Below are 22,457 nucleotides of genomic sequence, written 5' to 3'. Positions count from 1 at the left end.
AGTATGTTCTCCGCCCCGCTGCCGCTCGTGCCCCGAGCCACGCACTCGGGCGAGGTGGGCTTCCGGCGGCGCTTTGTGCCGCATTGATACTGCGCCGCCGATAAATATTGTGGCGAGCTTTGACTAGGGACGCGCCGGTGCAATATTATAAAACACAAAGACGCTCGAATCATCCGTCTCTGCAGTTGCAGATTCATCTGCGTCGCGTTTGTTGTATTTTGGCTCAGCGGCGCGTGACTACCAACTAAAGAGATCTTAGGCTTTAGTCCTTACTTCTTTACTTCCTCCTGTTTATTTAAACACCAGACTGCTTACTAAGATAGTGAAGAGAACTCTTCAAATTTTAAATTAAGGTATATTTAATGCATGTTTAACTCAAGATATTGAATGGTCTCATCTTTTGACAGAAATGAATTTTGAGCTGATTGGCTTGTTATAGTTAGATGTGTCTGTGTACTCGGTGTTGGATCAAATCATAAAGAGCTAACCCGATATTTACACACACACGGTACCAGGCCAAGTTAATCACTTTGTAAGAATGTAACATCATTTTGTGTCTAATAGGTAAGATTACTGACCCTCAGTTTAATCCTACCGACTACGCCAATAACCCAAGAATAAAATTGTACTTTTTCTACCTATTGAACATTTGGTTTCATGCGCTTATGAATTCCGTTAAGTAATCCGTCAGATTTGAAGAAAGCAAAACATAATATATCGTTATCAGGGTATTTTTTTCGGTAAATAGTGAAACTTACAAGCGCTTTGACGATTTAAGACGCGTTTCATCGACACTCCGCGCCCCAACCCCATCCCTAACCGGCACACATTGTCGCTGTATCGCATCGACGTCTCCCAAAGTCCCGGCAACTCAAATATCATAAGTCGCGCGTCTGTGCGGCGCCTTTGTCGGCTAACACCTACTCTACAGACGTACGAGCCTTTGACAAAACGTGCGGTCACATCCTTGTGTGCTGAATTAATAGGTATCTCTATTTGACTTTTGCTTTACAATTAAAATTAATGCTTGATTACTCCCTGAAAGAGAAGGTATATGTGTAAAATAAAACAAGATAAAAGTTTTGGTAAATAGAGACGTGACAACAGAGGTGGATGATAATGAAATTTATCGGAATAAGTTGGCTATCATGGTCCCTATGCGTATTATACCCTACATATAAATAAAATTTGAAATGTTTATTGGCCGAGGGTAAGCAAAGCTCTCCATTTCAGTTTGGACAAAAATGCTTTAGTATTTCCGGATGTTCTTCTATACAGGTCGCTATTTTGGTAAAAATATTTATTTTGTCGTTTCAGTTTTTGAATTTTTCGAAATGGTGGGGCCATACTTCAGTTTTAAGTTATGCCGCGGGGTCCACAGCTCGCAGAGCCACTAGTTACATATCTGAAAAAAACACAATTTTCTGTTTTTAGTTCACCACACAAGAATGAACCAAATTTTAGTTTACTTAATTGGTCATGAAATTAACGTTTGCAATTCCAAGGATATTTTATTTTTCTTTGAATTTTTATAAAAACCTAATTAATAATACAGGTGTGATAGTGAACTATCAGAACTATGGAATCTTACCTCGGTTATAGGAGTTCTAGAACTACTAGACGACGTCACGGTAATGCACACAGCATTCTATAACTAGCAAAAGTTACGTATCTGAATGGGCCATCACAGCCGGGCCATCTCGAGCGGAGACAAAGTAATATGTCATTCCAACAGCCCACAAACACGGGCCAATCAAACGTTAAAAAGAACCAGAGGGCACTTAGCAATTGGCAACCAACTTTTCGCCTATGATTTATTAGGACAAGTACGTAAGCTTTGGCCAATTTTCATAACGTTTTGCTCGGTAATGTGACCGTTAAGTATATTTTTATTATGAAATACAACATTTGGAATACATTTCATTTTCTGTTTTCTGTTTTGTATTAGACTTAGGAACTCATTCTGCTACCCAAAAAGTTAGTTAAAAATTTGCTGTTTATGTCCAACCAAACATACTGTTGGTAACAGTTAGGTTGGAAAATCATACGAATTATTCTGTTGAGTTCTTGAGTTGCGACGTGACATTCGGCAAAATTTCGAGAACCGGCCAGGTCATATTGGTTAGTGGTGTAATCGACTCGGGGCTGGCCCAGCCGAGGGGAACGCGCGGTAAGGTCAGCGCGGCACGGCGGCGCCCTGCCTTTGTCTCAGTCCTTTGATCTCGCGCTTTGATTGATATTACGCTATTTATGCGACGTCGCCACATTCAGCCAATATTAAAGGTTGACTTGTGAACAATATTTTAGGATTTTTAGGACATTTTCTGTACACGAACCTTAACAAGTACTTTAGTTTGTAGTGAATTTTAAGTAAAGCCGTTTTTCTACAATGTAATTAATATAAAATAATTAATAACTACAGAAATGCATGCACAAAACCGTCAATAGAAACAAGATGCCTTAGAAACAGCATATACTTAGGGCTTCTTTAAACATTGATTAGTGTTTAGTACTAGTTTATTTATAGGTACATATAAGTAAGTACATATTCTACTTGTAATAGTATCAGATGTATAAACTCGTACTTAACAGTATTCAATGTGACAGTCATAACAATATATTTATAAATGATCATGATTTGACCATCTGTTTGTACTTACGTACGGCAACACTCATAATTCCCACCTACACCAATGTTTACTCCACAAAACCTTAGAGCCCTGTAAATACGTGCTACATTCCGGTGCACATGTTGGCACGTCACAGCACTAATGAGCCCGCGCCACAAGTGTGCCCGTAGAAGGCACGTGCCCGAGAATTTTTCGGCACTAACACATTTTTTTAGTACAGCCGCGACTTGACTCACTGCACAAAGGGGCTGCGGTTTGTGAAAAAAGAAGGTTTTGCTTAGCTAATGAAATGTCTAGCGAATGTGAATGAGCTTCCTAGAAAGATAACGGTGTGAAAATTCTATAATGCACAGTAGTAGTAAGTACCTACCTGTTTCATAATATGAAACCTGTGCTATGGAAGTACCTACATGAAATATATTATTATATTAGGTAGGTATTACTATTAACACTCAGATAAGAAGAAGAGGTAAGATTGGCGCCTAGTGTAGCAACAAATCCATAATAGAGGCACTGTGATTAATCTTTCTATTAAAGCAGGCATGGTCTAAACTAAAAAGTCCCAAGACCCCCGATGAAACTAGAAATGGCTTTCATTCATACATACATTCGCAAATCTGTGACGTCAGCAAATGTCACTCAAAATCGCTTTTTAGCGATAAGACCGCCTATTGTTTACCTCTTATTGTGTTTCTGTTTTCTTTTTGTATTGTTTTCTTTTTGAGGTGTGCAATAAAGAGTATTTGTATTGTATTTGTAAATGTCAGTTTCCTCTTTATGTATCCTCACTAGGGATTGCAGAACCGGTACTGTTTAAAAGAACCGGGATTTTCGGTACCGGGCAAAAATGGAACCGGGATTTCCCGGTACTTTCGGGACTGCCTTCAAAAATCAGTTTTCACATCAATTTTTAGTAAAAAAAAAGCGTAAAACGACCACGAATCTTTCTTTAAACAATAAAAAAGTAGCACAGTGAAGGTACACACTTCTTTTGTACCATAATATGTGTCTTTAAGTAGTTTAAGTCACACAATCATTAATATATTTTTTTCCTAAACTACATGATATTTTTACTATCTTTGTTGATTGGCAAAAACTGAATTGTGGCTCAGTGATATCATAATTTTTTTTTAATATGCAAGACGTTTTGTGAAAAAGAATAAAAAAAATTGATAATTTTCGCATGCGTTCAAAATGGGCTGTGGACCTTCGAATTCGAACATATAATAACAGAACTATCAATACACAAATCAAGAAATTATTCAGCCAGAATTATTAATTCATTTAAAATATCATTATCATATGTGAGTTTCTTATACCGTGTTTGAATTTGAATTAAAAGTAGTATTTTATTAATTACAAAATTGTCTCTATTTTTGCTTCTAGATAGTATACAAATATGAAATAACTAATTGTTCGTATAAAATTATTTATCGTACAAACATTTATGCCCTTAAAGTATCAAATTACGCAATTTTATATTGTCGGCATTGTCAAACCCATTGACTATTTTTTAATTTATTTTAATGTAGTGGTCAGCCGTAAAAGTATTACCATCAGCCTTAGATTGATAAAATATATTTATTTTCTTTATAAAACATGATATTTCATGCTAAGTAACAGAAAGCAGTCAAATATTATACCGGAAATTTTAGTCCCGAAAATCCCGGGAGTACCGGGATTTTAATTTTGAAATCCCGGTTCTTTGCTTGGCTCTAAATCCCGGGAATTCCCGGTACTTTCGGTACCGGTATTTCCTGGGAGCAAACCCTAATCCTCACAACCACTTTTTTTTTAACAGACAGACTGAGGCCGACATAGTTGCTACTGAATACTGGTCAGTTCAAGACATATTCAGACGCCACTTCGCTATAACCAACCGGCGCTTCAAAGCTGGTCATTATAAGTATTAATAGCCAATGTTTTATGTGGAAGTCGTGATTGATGCCGGCATCAAGTTTATTGCCATTGTGCGGGTTATGGCAAAATTGCCGGCATGTTTTATTCATGTGCAGCCGGCGGCCATCTATCGAACAATTTGACACGCTTCTATCGCCCCTGGGTTCCTCAGCCGGTTCAACTAGTAACTAACTATCAACTTGACCTCAAAACGCGTAGTAACTATGCGTAAATGGAGATCAGACTTTTATGATCCGATATGAATTTAGTGGGAGTTATCCTTCGGGACGGTTTTTACAGATCAGTAGTTTTAGTTTCATTTGGATTCGTTTAGATCAGTTTTTTTGACCATAAGAGATCATGATCATGACTATAGTTCATTTTTTTAGCATTAGAAAGAACTTGCAAGAAGGTAAGCGATCTTGACATGTCTTTTAATTGAAAAACGCTTTTTAAAAATCAAAAACTATTACTTATGAAAGCAGAAGAATATAAATGATCGTATTAGATTCATAATTGTTACATATTTGCCGTAACTTATTTTTAAAATGTGTTTTTCGATTAAAAGACACATCAAGATTGTTTACCTTATTTCTAATGCTAAAAAACGAACTATACGAGTGTATCAGCCTATCTATTCAATATACAGTCGACGTCAAAGATATGTGTAAGTATGTACATATTTCGCCTATTTCGCCGTATTACAAAGAAGTAAAATCTTTGACGTCGACTGTACAATACAATAAGCACGTATAATTATGGTGACAACATTATGTTGTTATTATCATTGTGTGCTCATGAGGTAATTATTAATTGGCATATTAAATTGAATTAAAATATATTTCAGTTTCATCCACAATGTGCAAATAAATTGTTAATTGTTTAAAAATGGATTAATTAGTGTCTTATTGACATGCAGTTATTGTATTCAGCGATGCAGTTTATAGATTTATAATAAATAATTACACTATTTAATACTATTTATATTCATGTAAGGTGCTTATTTATTAAATACCTTAATTATCACCAAAGCTCTAAGCATGGCGTTGCACTTAAATAGTTCAACACTTATCCTTCTATTTTTACTACGAACTGAAATACTAAACAGAGCCAAAGCGATACAGATCTTGCCCTAGTTAATAAACGAGACATTTATCAAGTATGCTCTTCTAAAAATGTTACGCAACCGTCCGATTCACGTTGTTCAAACTAACTGCAATATTTCCATATTGAAAGACCGAAACTTGCTCCTTTGATGCTTTAAAACCGCTTTAGACTCCGCAAACGCGAACTAAATGACTTGTCAAAGGCAAGGTGTGGCGTACATCCGTAAAATTGTACAAATAAATAGCGGTAAAGATAATAAATTACTGGGAAATTGCTAATGATGAGTGCGAGGTGCGGGGCGCGGGCCGCGGGCGCTGCATTAAGCCGCGGCAAACATCAAAGGCCCTTTGACCGAGCCGCCGCTCCCACACCCCCAGCGCGCCCCCGAGCTACTAATACACTAGTTTGTGTGAACAACTGATATCAATTAATCAATGTTTGACTCCTGTTTTGGGACAAACGGAGCTCGGCTTAGTAATGATGTGTGGAATGATGCTGCCGCCTGATAAGCCGGCTAGGTGATAAGTTTTACGTGAAAATGGGCTCGTACTGACTAGCTAGAGTTACTATTTAGTAAATGGTTATCGACATTTGGTTTCTATTTGGCTGTACCGCTTTGTAATTTATCCTCTTCATTAAATTAGGCCGCGGGCGGATTTAACAGCATTATTAAATGCACCAACGGCACGTCGCTTTCATTTTCCTTAAACATAGAGATTGTCTATTAGACAATCTCCTACATTTGATAAGAGTTAATACTTGTTTTTGTATAACAAAAATTAATTAAATGTATTTTTTAAATATTGACTGCAAGTAACCACATAACACATCTAGCCACGGGGTTCAGCAAAGTGGCTCGAATACCCAGCCATGGCGGCCATGATCACCGGTCGGATGAGGACAGCGCACGACCGTAGTGGAGGTTGTGTAAAGGCCTTCCAGCATATCCATTCCGGAAGCGACACGGCTCTGTGTCGCGCGGAGGCGCCGGCTCGTCTTCCGCCGCTCCACAACACGCGTCAAATACAAATCAATGGCTTGCTAACTTACTGCTGCCACACCGCATCCCAGCCCAGGCCAACTTAACCACATACCGCATTGGACACTGAAGTGGGTCAATTTCGACCACCATAAAAGATTTGCAATAGTAGCTAGTATTTATTAGTATGGCCACTTCAGAAGCTTTTGTCAATCTTTAAATTGAAGAAGAAAGAAAGAAAATACATAAATTGGCATGCTGTTTTATGCGTTAGGCGACAAGCTAAAAGCTGACATGGATTTTATAATAACAATTTTGAACAGTTCAGTACAAAAATTTACAGCTTTCAAGAATCTACTTTTGCGTGAAGAACTAAACTTTTTTCCTCTCTCTCTCTCTGACACAAATAAAGTCAACGCGTTTTAGCGAAACAAAAACCTACATGTGATTTTCGTCTGCATATATAGGTATCTGTTGTACAAGTATGTCTAATCTAGATACATAGTTGTATAATAATTATATTATATACGTATTTTTATTTTCTAGTCACTGCATAGGGGTGGGCACCTGTATTAATAGAATCGTGGACCCTTTGAAGATAATAGCTTTATGCAGAAACGATATTTAATGCAATTAAGTTGAGTACCTGCCTGTCTGTGATGCCTAATTTCGTCAATAGACAAATTTTATGTAATTATAGTCTAACCTAACGTAATTATATAGCTTCAAAATTACTCAAAAAAAAAATAGAAAACAAACCAATTAAATTAAAAGACATATTCGCTGTGCTATGATAAATAATAAAATAGAAGCTACTAATGTGAAATAAAACATTATCTTGTGTTGTAGGAAATTTTTTAGGGTGTAGAGTAAGAAATGTACACATTCCTATGGGTTTCTGTAAAAACAATAATATGCATGTAGGTTTGTTGGTATGTATGATCAATAAGCTTAAAAGAGAAATTAAAAGTAAACAACTTGAAAAACACAAAGTATGTAACTTTTCTTTTCAACAGTAAGCAAGCGTTGCTAAAGTATGAAATTTATATATATTTGCCATTTTAAAACTTAGGCTAGGATAAGAAATGTAGTAGCAAGTCATTAAGTGGATTGTGGGCTAACAGTTTCTTTACATTTATATCTGAAGCCCCTTTTAATTTTAAATACAGGATAAATATTTAGGCAGGTACATCGCAAATATGCCAAGTGTACATTTCCTCAACTCTACGACATCAAAATCCTCAATCGCACATGGCATCATTATAAGCCAAGCATCGTCCAACTCCGAACTCCAATAGCGCCAGGCCACAGCATCAGCGTTCTAACGAGACTCGTATCGTTAGTAGCGAGGGCGCGATAACGACTCCGCGAGGGCTCTTGCCGTAAGCGCGTCTTTGTCGCGCCTTCACTCATTCCCATACCCAACGGACAACCAAAATAAGTAAATCTCCAGTTACATACAGTTATTAAACATCTCAAGCTCATAGTTATACTGGTTTATAAGAATAGGGTTTGGAATATAGGCGCACGCGCCGCCTATCGCCATCTCCACTAATAAACCAGGTGTCACACATTGTTGTATGTGCTTCAGTGAATGAAGTGCTTGTGCTGCGTTGTTTATTTGGCTTTTTGCTTTGATGTGGTAAAACTTTCTTTTTGATCAAGGGTTTTATATTTTTTGCAGTTGGGTTGTCTCTATATTTTGGTCACAGTACAATAACAACATACTGTTTTTTATTTTCTGATTCTAAAACGCTGCACGCTGTGTGATACAAATGCACGAAAAGGTGATTCGCAATTTGTGTCGTTGTAAAATCGACATTCGTACGGAATTCCTTACTTCCTTTGTTCAATATTTGGTGCTACCAGACCGCTATAACATCTTCCAATAGTTCCAATTTTCAACAGAGTCACATTGCTTGAGCAATTTCAAACATTCGATACAAACATATCACGATGCTCGACTGAGACGGCATCCAGGAAACAAACCTCGATCTAATACGGTGTAATTGCCGTGCCCCGCCGCAGACGGCCGAGAGCTATCGACCGATTCTTGTGCAATTAAGCTGCACTGCACACAAGGCTCAGATATGTGTTTGTTGTTCAAGAATTTTCCAGTTTACAAACGATTGCAGCAGTAGCTTTCGTGTGGCTACGTTCAAGTGCGGTTTTGTTTTTCGTGACATATGATTGTAACGAAGTTAGCTCGATCGAAATGCTGGGATTCTTTGAGCTATACACACCTTGGTATAAACAATCACATTTGATTTCCTATCGTACTTTATTGGCGCTGATTTCTATGAACTAAGTGTTCCAAGCGTGGGCGAATAAAACCAGTATAAGCGATCTCAGATCACGCATAGTTGTTACGTATCTCGAGGTCACTTACACTTTAGCTATATAGTCTCGTGACTTGAGCTGCATGAACACAGCTAGCTACAGTCCCCGAACGAGCGCACACGCTTTCCTCTCGAGTGGGATGCCATCTCGACTCAACATCAACTGTTGACAACCGAACTGCGTCCACGCCTCGAGTGACACTAGACCGGCTCAAAGCCGAGTGTTTGCCCCTTTGTCTTACCGGGCAATTAGTCGGTCCGTTCATTTAATTCTATCGGTCGATTAGCAGAGCCAGGTGCCCATTAATTGTGCGCTATCAATTTGACTACGGCTCCTGGGCGGACGATGTCGTTAGTCCAATCAACTAAGGTCGACCGAGAAACGTTAGACAAGTATTTGGTTCGAACTTAACCTCTCGTCCGTGTATTATAAAATCCTGACCAAACCTTTAGTCGTAATTTTTTCTGCTCTATACGGCACGACCGAGATTTGAATTCACGATTTTAGACTTCCACACATACTAAAGGTCAGGTAAAATCAGTTAAATCCAATATATTCAATACGTAAATCAAATATATTCGTAAACCTTTTCAGCGTTGGCCATTATGGGATTAGAGCTGAATTTGAGAAATAACTTAAAATCATATTGATTAGATTTTATAAAATAAAATTTGTTGTATTTCCGACCTAATAATATTGTTTTTTGACTTCTGATAAAATGATAATGAGAATAAAGCACTTATTTTTTTCAATTTCTTAGTTTCCATACAGTTTTCCCTTTGGTTGGGATATGTCTGCATGTACACACATATATGCGTAGTTATTTAGTTAGTATCCGTTCATCTATGTAGGTACAATGAAGGTACAATACGCATGATTACTCAAAGTAATTTAAGAGTAGAATCACACAACTACTATTAGGATTATACAAATAGCTACCTGTGCTGTATCATATCATGATTATTATGAAACATAACTAAATGCAACTTAGAACTAAGTATACCTACCTAGCCCATTTACTATTTACGTTTCGTAGCTATATTGAAATAAATCAAGCCACTTTGGGCAGCTGTAAGTGCTGTAACTCAAGACCTGTCTATGTAGACCAAATACGAATCACCTTGTTGCAAATTCAGTTTGCTCAAAATAAGTCTTCATAGAGACTTTTACCGTAACATAAATCATTAGTACGAAAAATGACCAAAACCAAAAGAGTTTCGAAAATTTCATGGTTTTTGATGTATTTCACAATGACCGGGAGAGCTATTATGTCACTATTAAAATATAAAAAATCTGCCACTATTTGAATGCAAGTTTGAGCAGCTCATTGAAAGAGCCAATTCGACTAACTTTTCTCTCAGAAACGGGTTTTTTATTTGTCTTATAACAGACAAGCTATCGCAATTCGATTTCAATGGATGGATATCACGCCACTATTTCATAGGTAAGTGAACTAGCTAGACATTCAGGTAATCCAAATAAAAAGTAGATTAAACAAACTTTCAGCCCGCATTTGTGTAATGATCGGATCGTAGTTGCGAACTCGCACGCAACACAAACAGCCCAAGGAAAGACTCGGAAAATTTGCCGGTGTCGGCAGACAGCAACCCGCATGTTATAGTCTTCAGACTTTCACATTAAAAGGATTACGAATCTTTCAATTTAGATCGAAAGTTGAGTACAGGGAGGCAACTTTGGAAACTTAAAGCCAATCATTTGATTGGCTAGCATGGGAGAACTTGATATTCAATTTAATACAATCGTTTTATCGGTGCATACCTACAAAAAATAACAAAAAAACTCACTTGATGCTTATTTCGTAAGAGTTGGATTTTTCTTATAACATTTACAATAACGAGTGTCAAGCATATACTACAACAATCTCCTACACTCTTAAATGTCGATATATAAATACTTATAAGAATCTTTACACATTACTCGTATCAGTAACTAAGTCGAATTTAAGTTTACCTTTGTTTCGGCCTCGTATTCACTTGAAGGGGTGCGGCTGCGGCGTTAACATTTACACTTCAGAAGGATGCTATGCAAAATACAAACATATACAACAGAGAATTTATTAACAGAACCCTGGATACTTATGTATGCGAGACTTTCAGTTCGTTCGTGTTTTAACTTAAGTATGACTTGACTATCTTTGTATAAATAAAAAAGAAAACTTGACGCTTTCGTTTGATACTAAAGGAAGAGAATCATCAGATCCAACCCCAGCTGCCTACAGATATGTACTATGTAGACCTAGACACATCAAGTGCATAATTACGTAGAGACAAACCGGACAATCTCCGTACGACCAAAAAAAGTTTAATGCCTCGGCTCAGACCTTTCGCAAAGTCTCCATCTCGTTCGCTAGTACGTATAAAGGCAGTAAGTCCCACTTACACGACAAAGCCTGAATCGTCCCCTTTAGTCTGGCTGCGACTGCGAGTGTCCTAGTTACAAACGGTAGTAACTGCCGCGTATGATCGGTCTTATTAAAAATTCTAATTAGGCACCTAGTATTCTGTTTTTAGACATGTTTATTTAACCGTAAATAAAAGCGAATAAAAATTGCTTTGAAATTTAAGCGAAATTTAATTTTGCCGGTGTTCTTCAGAGAAACAGCGAGCACCGCAAGAACTCTTGAATTTTTATGTGTCTTTGATGTGTTTCTGTTCATCAGAGATTTATTAAAAGACGTTTTACGTGTCTCGCGGGGGTAAAGGTCAGGTGCCGCGACACACCAAAAGGGCAATAAAAGACCAAACTAATTATACCTCGGCAAATTACTTTGCAAGTTCGGCTTATGCACGAGTTCGGGACTTCGTGGTATTGGGATAATAGTTATAATAAACATTATTACTCTGACAAAATACAATACCTTAACAAGAATATTGTAGCATAATGAATATTGTTTTAATATATTGGTTCCTTTGAAGTTCGGTCAACTTAAACCTGTACAATTAGATCTCGCAAAAAGTTTCACTGCCTTTGGCCAACTCTCGGATATTAATATTTAGGAAAAGCGTTGAATGATCTTAATTCATGCCTACAATTTTATTATGCGTATGTTGGGTAAAATACTTTTAAATAACGATTGATATTGATAGCCTGTGACGCTGAAGGTACAGGGTTCAGGGTTCGAATCCCGCCATATATTTCTGTAACTATCGATTAACACGAATACCTATTCGTTGAATTCGTACATGAGCTATGGATGTTTTCTACGTGTCTTCTAAATATGTATGTATATTGCTCGGGTCTATATCGGTCATGGGCATCATGCGTGTGAGTTTGTTTCCAAATATTCTACATAACTAGTCCTATATCAGCCAAGGCTTTAAGAACAATCAAATTAACCTAAAAATCGTTTTCATCTCTAGACTATATGAAATATATTTAATTTATTTTCAGGCAAAAAGGCGCATAGATAAATAATGCGTTACAATACAACAATCGATGTATTGTATCCCTTATCTACGCACATATGGTTTTGCGACAAACCCGTTGAGCAGACACAGTACCATCGCCCACACTGTTAACTGTACATCGGTGGACCTTATGTCTTTTGTAATAAGGACTAGTCCACCGATGTACAGTAGTGTTGCAGTTTGTACAGTGGTGCAGGACCTTGTCGCTTTGTCGATCATGTTAGTTGACTACCCGCACTGGTCACGCCCTTTGACTAACGTAGGTAGTACCAGTACCTGCAAAGCCTACGTGACTCGGACAAAAACGTTTAGAGTTTACCCGAGCGGAGATTTGCGGAATAATAATTGTCTGTTGTGATTTTACTTGTATAAACGTCCAGGTAAAAGATCGAATTAACCCACTAACAACATTTCAAAGTTATCAAAAACATCACTAAACTAATTGGAACATTGATTTAGAAAACGTTTTTAAATTTAGATTTTAATTTCTCGCGCCGCTTGCGCCCTTTTTCCCCGCGGGGGCAGTATTAGCGCACTGTCGCGTCTTCAGAGGGCGGCGAGATCAAAGGATAGGTACACAGCAACCGCTCCCATTGATGTCGCGCACAAAGGGAATTGATTGTTGCAAAACTCTTTTTTTTTAAAGGATCCATGACACATTTTGCTTTGTTTCGCGTGTTACGCTTGTATGTTGTCTTAATAAGACATGTAAATCACTTGTGAGGTTTTTGTGAGGGTTACTTATTATTTTATCATTTTTGTTTTGTCTTTGATGGATCAAAGGGTGTATCAGTTTTAGGCTGAGGCTGTTTGCTTCTGAATCCGAGATAAGTAGTATTTACAAAATAATGTTCCCAGTTCCCGCTTACCCATATAAATTGGATTGACTAAGATTTTAAGGTAGGTTTTAACATTGATGTTTTGCACAAAGGGAATTGATTGGTGAAAAAAAAAGGATCCATTACACATTGTTTTGCTTCAATCACACTGTATGTGTTACGTTTGTGTGTCTTAACTTAACAAGTTATGAGAGAATTACTTATTTTGTTTCATGCGTTTCAAGTGGCAGCTAGAAGACAATAAGGATTATCTAATTTGAAATTTAATTATTAAACATAATCATTTCATCAACTCAACAACAAATTATTTATCCAAAGGAAAAAATTAAATTCCAGAAGGCTTATAGAAATATCAGCGTTCTTATTTTAAAGAAAACGCCATACCTAAAGTCTATTTTTTTATTCGGTAGACTGAAATGACAGTTAATAGTATGGACATGAAATGTCATTTCATACTATTAATCTGTCAGCTCCCAGCGGCTCATATTTGAGCCAGAACGCTTATGGGTGACGTCATATCGTGGGAAACGACAGGTTAATTGTCATTTCAGTCTACCGAATAAAAAAATAGACTTTACTTCTACATTTTACTTTTTTACAATTTACTACAATTTAACTATGACAATATTGATGAAAAGCAATGGTAAATTTTAAAACATTTAGTACTACAGACAATATTTACAAATTAATAAATTAGAGTGACTAAAATTGGAGACATTGATCACAGATTAGAGGATCAAAATAGAAGTAAAATATACAGGAGTTCCCAAACTGTGCCCTGGGGTGCCATAGACAGTAGAGAGGGGTGCCGTGAGGCAATCCTCCGCACAATGTTACCTATTTATTTCGAATAGCCTAGCTAGGTTAGGGCGCCACTGCCGAAATAAACTTGCAAGTGCGCCGCAGACTGAAAAAGATTGGGAACCCCTGGGCTATAATGATGTACAACTTATTTACATATTTTATAAAGGCAGTTGATACATTTTGAGGAAAAATTACATTCTTCCAACTACAAAAAATATTTTGATACATGATTATTTACAATTAATTTTTATTGAGTGGTTAATAAAGTATCTTTTTCTCATTTAACATAGCTGTATCATCATGGCCACAGTCCAAGAAGTTTGTTATGATTATTGTTAGTTTTGATTTATCATATATTTGACATATTTCCTTCTCTTCTGTTACTTCTGTACTCTATGTCTTGTACTTGAACTTGAAGAAATAATCACAATGTTTGACCTGTATTTTAAATGAAGATTAATTCCAGAACATTTTTATCGAATTAAGCTATTGAATACTTCCAACATTTGTGATGGTGAATACTCCCTCATTCCACATAATGTTATTAAACTTTTCTCTTGTGATTAATATATGGAAAATAAGTTTTGAAAACAACAAACTTCCCCAAAAGTTTTGAATGATTATTTAAATTATAGAACTGCAGCCATCGAACGCTGCAGACTCGTCCGCACCGTGTGTACTCGAGGAATACACATCCATACACAAGACAAAACATCCTAACCTATACAAAGTATTATTAATAACTATTACCTGCGTTCTTCCGAAATTAGCTTACATTGAACTAATTGCGAGGACCAGGAACGCTCATACATGTGTTAGTATCAATAGTGTTAATTATAGAAGTCACAATCTTGGAATAAGCTTCGGTTTCTTACCTCGTTGACACCTGAATTCCCAAAAGTGAGCGATCCCAGAGTTCGTTACAACTTCAAACACTAAACTTTCAACTTTCTAAGGAAAAAATTAACACTTGATTGAAGATAAACACTTATAGTAACTTTGTAAAAAGTAATTTAACTTATAAAAGGGTAGAAAACAACATTTTTCACTTAGAAAACAAAAAATATTCGCACCGTTGACGTCGCTACTTCAAGGTGTTGATGCACTATAGCGACCTCTAGTGTACATTTTTACGTAACTATATATATACCTTTTACGTTCCATTTCACGCTGCAAATGTCAATTGTAAAAACTAGAAAAACAACCAAGAAGTCTAAAGCCCCCTCCACACTCGTGCGCGAATCGCGGCGCGAAGCCGCGAACGCGAGTGTGGAGTCAATTTCGCGCCGCGATTCACGCACATAGCCTGGAGGGGGCTTAAACAGAGGGGCTACCGCGAAAACCGAAATTCGCAAACTGCGGGATTTTTCTCATGAAAACCATGTACTTATTGTGAAAGGTTATTCCACCATTAAATAGTCTTGTCTCTTTTTGCCAGGCTTTTCTTTTGAAATTATAGTCCGTCAACCAAATCTTGTCAGTAGCAATGTAAAGCAAACTAAAGTAGGGCAACACTCAAAGAGCAGTATTGCGCTAAGAAAAGCAGCAATGTACATCGAACCAACAGTTTTTTTTTCCGCTGAGCGCGCCCTGCGTACGTCAATTCAAATTGTCACTCGCGGTTTATTGAAAAAAATTGAAACATGGACGGACAATTTAAAAGCGATGTTAAAACAATGTTAATCAAAATGATGAACAAATTTGAAGATATCAAAAACAACTCCCTATCGTAGTGCTTATATTCTCTTTGTTCCCTATCTATGTCTTCTAAGTTTACTAAAATAAAATCATATCAAAATGCAGATAATTAGATAGTGCATATATTTGTTATTTACAATATAATATGCCACTTGTTAATGTAAATTAGTGTACTGTTCTGGATGAATATGACATACCTGTGTAAATTTTTTGATTGGTATATATTGTACAATATACATATTAAAAATAAAACAACTGATATTTGGGTGTTTATTTAATTTAAAGGTAAATAAGATAAGGGTCACTTTTCGACTTGGTTGCGTTGTACACGTACATAAACCGCCATAGGTAAGTATTGTCTGAAAAGATACTACCTACTACGAACGCCTTATATTGGGCAAGATTTAATCCTGCAACAAACATGTATGGATTAGGTAGATATTGCGAAAGAACGGCGATATAATCAAGGCTCTTAATACTGTTTAAAAGGTTTACCTTTGTAAATAGTCACAACTGATTGCTGAAAATATTAGACATGTGGGCCTATGGACGGTTTCCAGGACACAATTTATGGTCTTGTTGGATAGATTTAGGCATACGTTTTAATTTTATTTATGCCTTTTAACCCTAAAACAAAAAAACTGAACATAATCTTAAAAGTTCGAAAGAGTTCTTCCAATACTTGTCATAACCTCAATTTTTAGTAATGTTTACCATCAACGAGCATGATTGTACATTGTAGGCCCCTTAGCTTTGCTTATTCTTATTTAATGTATTGGTATTTAATGGTGACAGCAGAAATATCTCTTGAAACAGAAACGATTCAGAATGAAAACAAATAAGGTGACGGCTGTCATTCACGGTCCACATTCCACAGATAAAACACAGATGACACGCGTTTTGGAATTATTTGAACACAGTGTTGCTAACCCGCGATTTTTCAAATTTGCCGCCTTTTACTACTGACAAGATTTGGTTGACGGACTTTAGTTTAAAACTTATTAGGCTCAGTAAGTTCGTGTTCTTCTCCCACTCTCACTGAGCGTAAGCGTGAGTGAGATGGAAGTGCGTGCCCGGGAGCGTGTATTTCTTTTTTTGTAAGTTTAAATAAATAAAAAAAGTAATTGATTCGATCCCTCTGCAACTCTCTATTGCCGATTTTTAGAAACAATTTTCAAATTTTTAGCTTTTGCGTATAATTTGTTATCGTTTTCTTATATCGAGCGAAAGTCAAAAACGAAACGAAGACGAAACGATACACTCACTCGAGAAAGGCCTCAATATTCCTAATTAGATTTATGGCAGCCGTATTGTGATCCAAAAAAGCACTATAGTAACGGCACCAGTCATGGGACATTTAAGAGGAAATTTGGAGTATTTGTGATATTTCCCTGATACATGTAAAAGTTCTACCGCTTAGCTTGTTAAAAGATGAATATGCTATCCTTCTTTCATGTTTCAGGCGTGTTGTATCAAAGATACTGCAGTTAGTTTCCACATAATTAATAAATTAAAAGTATGTTTTTTTTCTCCAGTCATGGACACCAAAGCTCCAGTAATGGAACCCCGGTAATAGACGTGGATCCAGTAATGGGCCCCCTATAATGGGCATACCCTATCAGTATAAGATATTGGAATAGGGAATAAGTTTTTGGCAAAAAACTAGTTACTAGTCATTTTTGTCACCCGATTGCATTGTCATCCGATTTGCATACGTATCCAAAATTTCAACTCAATCGGAAATCCGAAAGAGGCTCAAATGCCATTTCCAAGATTTGAACCACACTAATACAGGGTGGATTTTCTTTTTGGGTCAGTGAGGGCAGCTACCAGATCCCGTGCTGCTACGAGAAAACGGTCTTAAAAGACCTTCCCTCGATTTCAAATTAATGAATATTGGCTTTTACAGATTTTGGAAAAAACATACAGGGTGCGAGGAAAAGGTAATTTTTGACAAACTTTTTTTTGATGCCAATCGATCCCATTCCTATTGAGGATCAAAAGCTTATATGGAACAAAAAAAAATTCCGGCTAGAAAAGCCACAAATCGAGGAAAACATTTCCCATACAATTTGTATGAAAATGAAAACTTATATTTTTCACATGCTATTTTTGTATGCAAATCGATTCCATTCCTATCCAGTATCAATAGTTTTTTTGGGGTCAAAATTAAATTTCACATTTTCTCCATGTAGTAAATGTACCTATGGAAAAAGTTTTTATTAATTTGTGGCTTTTTAGTACATTATCGTAAGTTGACCCCAAAGAAACTATTGATACTAGATAAGAATGGAATCAATTGGCATAGAAAAATAGCATGTGAAAAATAAAAGTTTTGATTTTCATACAAATTGTATGGGAAAAGTTTTCCTCGATTTGTGGCTTTTCTAGCCGGAAATTTTTTTTAGTTCCATACAAGCTTTTGATCCTCAATAGGAATGGGATCGATTAGCATCAAAAAAAAGATTGTCAAAATTACCTTTTTCTCGCACCCTGTATGTTTTTTCCAAAATCTGTAAAAGCCAATCTTCATTAATTTAAAATCGAGGGAAGGTTTTCTAAGACCGTTTTCTTGTCGCAGCACGGGATCTGGTAGCTGCCCTCACTGACCCAAAAAGAAAATCCACCCTGTATACAAACTAACAGGGCAAGTTAAATAAAATTTTGTAAAAACGATATTAATTTATCCGAAGTCCGAGAAGACCTCCTGACATAGTTCGTACGAGTAACTACATTATACTTCTGTATTGTTTAAACATGAAATTACGCAATGGCAAGCATCATTATGTAAATTATCCCATCATAGGAGGTATGCAGTTTTACAGCTCCTATAATGGGATTGGGCAAAATACCACTATTTTTTATACATGTCTAGAGTCACAACATAATGTGTTGTATACCTTATCTCATGGTAAATGCAATTAACAAAACACATTCTAGTTTACACCAAGTAATAATTAATTACAATTTAATATATGAACTCACCTCTCTTAGCGAAGTTGTTAAGAATTCTTACTGGTTATATTTTCCAGTGACACGACAACTTTTGGGTTGGCGCCAATTTCTTAAAAATTAACCGAAATTAATAAAAAGTCAAACTTAAACAGCTCTATGACTCTTATTTATGGTAAAATATTGCCAGTGTTTATAAACTACTTTTACATACTTATTTTAGAGGATTTGTGGTTTTATGTCCCATTACCGGTTCCACGTCCATTATAGGGTCCATTACGTTAAAGACTTTTAAAGCCTCAGTTTTTTTAACCTCCTGCATCTTAAGGAATATTCCTTTGAAAATTGCTATATACGCAACTTAATGAGAAATGAGAGTGTCGCCCAAAAAAGGGACAAGATCATAATTTCTGCTAGTCATTGTAATATACCAACACGATTTGGAAATGGTGTTTCCGTAATGTAACAAACAAAAGTTTTACAATATTATTGTTGCCCATCAAGCTTTGGTGTGTAAAGCTTGGTGGGCAACAATGAACCCGACTAAATAACGTAGGTTGTTTTTAGTATGTTGTCAAGAAGATTACATCGTGTTTTAATTTCCCCGTATTGTGTATGTTCTGTCCTTCACGAAAGATTGATCTTTTCATTTCGGTGTGTTATATACGTATAATTAATTAATTCATGGGGATTACTTAAATTATAACACATAAATTGTTCACAAAACATATTTATTTATTTGATTTCAAACACATTTACACACATACAAAAACAAAAGTAACCATAACGGGGTAAGGATTTTTTTAATGCCCAACACTATTGAAGTAGAACTGAAATATTGCAAACAAAAGTCAAGTCAAAAGTTCGTTTTTATTTGAGCAGGTACAATAATAACTAAGCGTAACACACTCTAAATCTACGAAAATGACTAAATCAATGACTGTCTTTCTTAGTTCTAACAATAAATAAAGAGAAGAAGTGAGGTATTTCTTATATAAGGAACTTACTCGTGTAAGCTAGAGAATCACAATTTGCGATGTTATTGGCGTTTAATAAAGGTATTCAAACTTATATAATCAAATAAACTAAACATTTTAAACACGCTTCTGTCGAATGCGTCAGGTGGCCCAGTGTAAACGCGCCCTTATAGCAGAGGTACAGTGAAGTCAAATATGTATACCATTTAAAAGAATAGGAATTACATACATATTTAGGACCTTGACTGTACAAAACGATATCATACTTATCAATATTCTCATGGCTCACCAAAGGACCAAGTCAATTAGTAGGTATGTAATGACCCTTATTTTGGAAATTTTGGAAACTTTGCGACGGCACATCAGTAGCCGCTGTCCTTTAAGTTTCGTGTAATTATAGCCTACTGGTATTTAGTACATTATACTCTAGACTAGTGGAACAGAACTTTTATCATGTAGAATTCTAGATTATCTAGAATACGCCTTTTCACGCCCCAATACTATCAAACATGTTTATAATTATTTTTCGAATGATGTGAATACAATACTTATTTACTTTAAGCATGTATTCAAAACGTACAAATCGCTACAAATATAAGTGCTTTTGGCATTACCTAATAAAGACACCTAGTGCAAATCTTTTGGCATTAAGGTGAGTTCGACTAAGATCGGACACCGGGTAAGATCGTATGATTCAAATTTCTGCCTGTTGCGGGGCTTTGTTTTTAATGCTGGCAAGGTGATGCAATGCGCTGCTTTGTCCCGGGCATTGCATCACCTTGCCAGCATTAAAAAAAAGCCCCGCAACAGGCAGAAATTTGAATCATACGATCTTACCCGGTGTCCGATCTTAGTCGAACTCACCTTACCTAATAAAAGACACCTAGTGCAAATCTTTTGGCATTACCTAATAAAGACACCTAGTGCAAATATTTTTTGGAAGTGCGTGTAAGGCTCGGAAATGAATTAGACATTATATTATAATCCTTCATTATTAATTAAAAAAAAATGCCAAAACTGAGGGTCTACAGGAAAAAACGAAAATCGAAATTTCGTTATCTGCCTCTCTTTCGCGTGAATATAGAAGATTGACAGAGAGGCAGATAACGAATTTCGATTTTCTTTTTTTGCAGTAGGCCCTCTGATCATGGTTTTAACATTTGATATATTTATTATTTATTCATAATAAACAGCGATATCTCAGTACAACATTTACTAAGGCAACTTGCTAAAGCTGTGTTTGCTTCTATAAACGCTACTTTATAGAGTTGGGCGTTTTTTTTTAAGTTGTCCCCTACACTTTTTTTTTTCAAAATTTGGATTTTTTATGTCATTTCTACTCAGAATCACGAGCTCTTTCTATCCTAATAGGAGAAAAAAAGTGTCCTCTAAGGTTTTTATTTCCATTCCGTCACCAGTTTTCATAGACTTTGTTTGGCGGTCGCGGAATGGAAAGACCGAAAAATGTATGGAAATTTTGGGACACTTTTTTTCTCCTATTAGGATAGAAAGAGCTCGTGATTCTGAGTAGAAATGACATAAAAAATCCCAAATTTGAAAAAACAAAGAGTAGGGGACAACTTAAAAAAAAACGCCCAGTTAGACCAAGAAAAGTCTGCAGCGATTTTGATAGCCCACGCAGTGCAAGTGTTATTTACACGTCATAAATTCATAGAAGTTTGACGTTTAAAATGACACTTGCGTGGACTATCAAAATCGCTGCAGACTTTTCTCGGTCTGACTTTAAAAACTGTGTTTCTTTTGGCTATCAATGTCTAGTTAATAAAAACTTCAAGTACGTCCATAAACTTAACATACATTTAAACAGAGACCACTCTGTGCAGGCTCTTTAATTACTTTCAGACAGTTTTTTGCTTTACTAAATTATTACGTATTCGTGTTGCTAATTATTTAATAAATGGTGAGTGCATTTATAGAATAACTCTATACATATCATGATCACGCCAGGTGAATTAATTGCATTCGAATTTCTTAGCGAAGATCGACATTTTCACAGGTCAAAAAATACGTTGACAATTTTTTTTTAATATGCTTTTCTTACACTTATTTTAGATAATGTAATTAAAAATCAAAACTACAATCATTTCACAAAAGAAAATCGTATTATATTTAACATATACTCCTTTAATTTTGCTACACAAACACAAACGTTTGTTAAAATTATCAACAATACGCCGCAGTGAAAAAAATCGACAACGTATTTTTGGGCGCACGCGCATATTTGAAAACTTAGCAATTAAATTTTTGAAAACTTATCTCGCATTTTTGTGTGATGTTGGTACTCCATTACTAACCTTACTAATTAAAACCGAAATCACGGATATAAATATTCGAACAGCCCTTACATAATGCGGTTACCCCTCTGATACAGATCCGAACGCCGCTCCGGCATGCGAGGGGCGTCTGCTAGCTGGTCACTTGCAATAAAATGTTACACAACGAAGGCCGCAAAAATATCTGACACGATCTTATTTGTAGAGCCATAAGAGCGTGTCACATATTTTAGCGGCCTTCAAAGAGTAACATATTATTGCAGGTGACTGTATGGTTGTACGGAGCGGGTTGCTAACTAGCGCGGACGCGCGCGACGGAATTTAAATACGATGGTACCCGCTCACGCCACGCCGACGCCCTGAGCGAGACAGCGCTATCCATGTACATCCCGCTCGCACATTAGAGCGGCGTGTGATACGCCACGCGAGGACCGCCTAAGATTTGGTGTAAGCCTCTACAATAGGGATGATGACACATGTTGAATTTTATAACAAAATCTAGTAAAATAG

The 22,457-nt window shown here is 36.4% G+C and overlaps 2 protein-coding genes across 4 annotated transcripts in view; one reads left to right on the top strand and one right to left on the bottom strand.

Moving 5' to 3' along the window:
* LOC134651189 (axin) overlaps positions 1-15,196 on the bottom strand; it is a 98,065-nt gene extending 82,869 nt beyond the window's left edge. For all 3 annotated transcript variants that reach the window (XM_063506237.1, XM_063506240.1, XM_063506238.1), the window contains exon 1: positions 14,902-15,196. The gene's annotated coding sequence lies outside the window, so the exon portion shown is untranslated. The remainder of the gene's footprint in view (positions 1-14,901) is intronic.
* The window catches only part of LOC134651204 (nucleolar protein 12-like), a 136,064-nt gene that overhangs the window by 44,639 nt on the left and 68,968 nt on the right, over positions 1-22,457 (top strand). The gene's annotated exons all lie outside the window — the stretch shown is intronic.

The sequence above is a fragment of the Cydia amplana genome, chromosome 9, assembly GCF_948474715.1.
Source record: "Cydia amplana chromosome 9, ilCydAmpl1.1, whole genome shotgun sequence".
NCBI lineage: Eukaryota > Metazoa > Arthropoda > Insecta > Lepidoptera > Tortricidae > Cydia > Cydia amplana.
The sequence above is the reverse complement of the archived record's forward strand: the minus strand, read 5'-3'. Positions and strand labels throughout refer to the sequence as shown.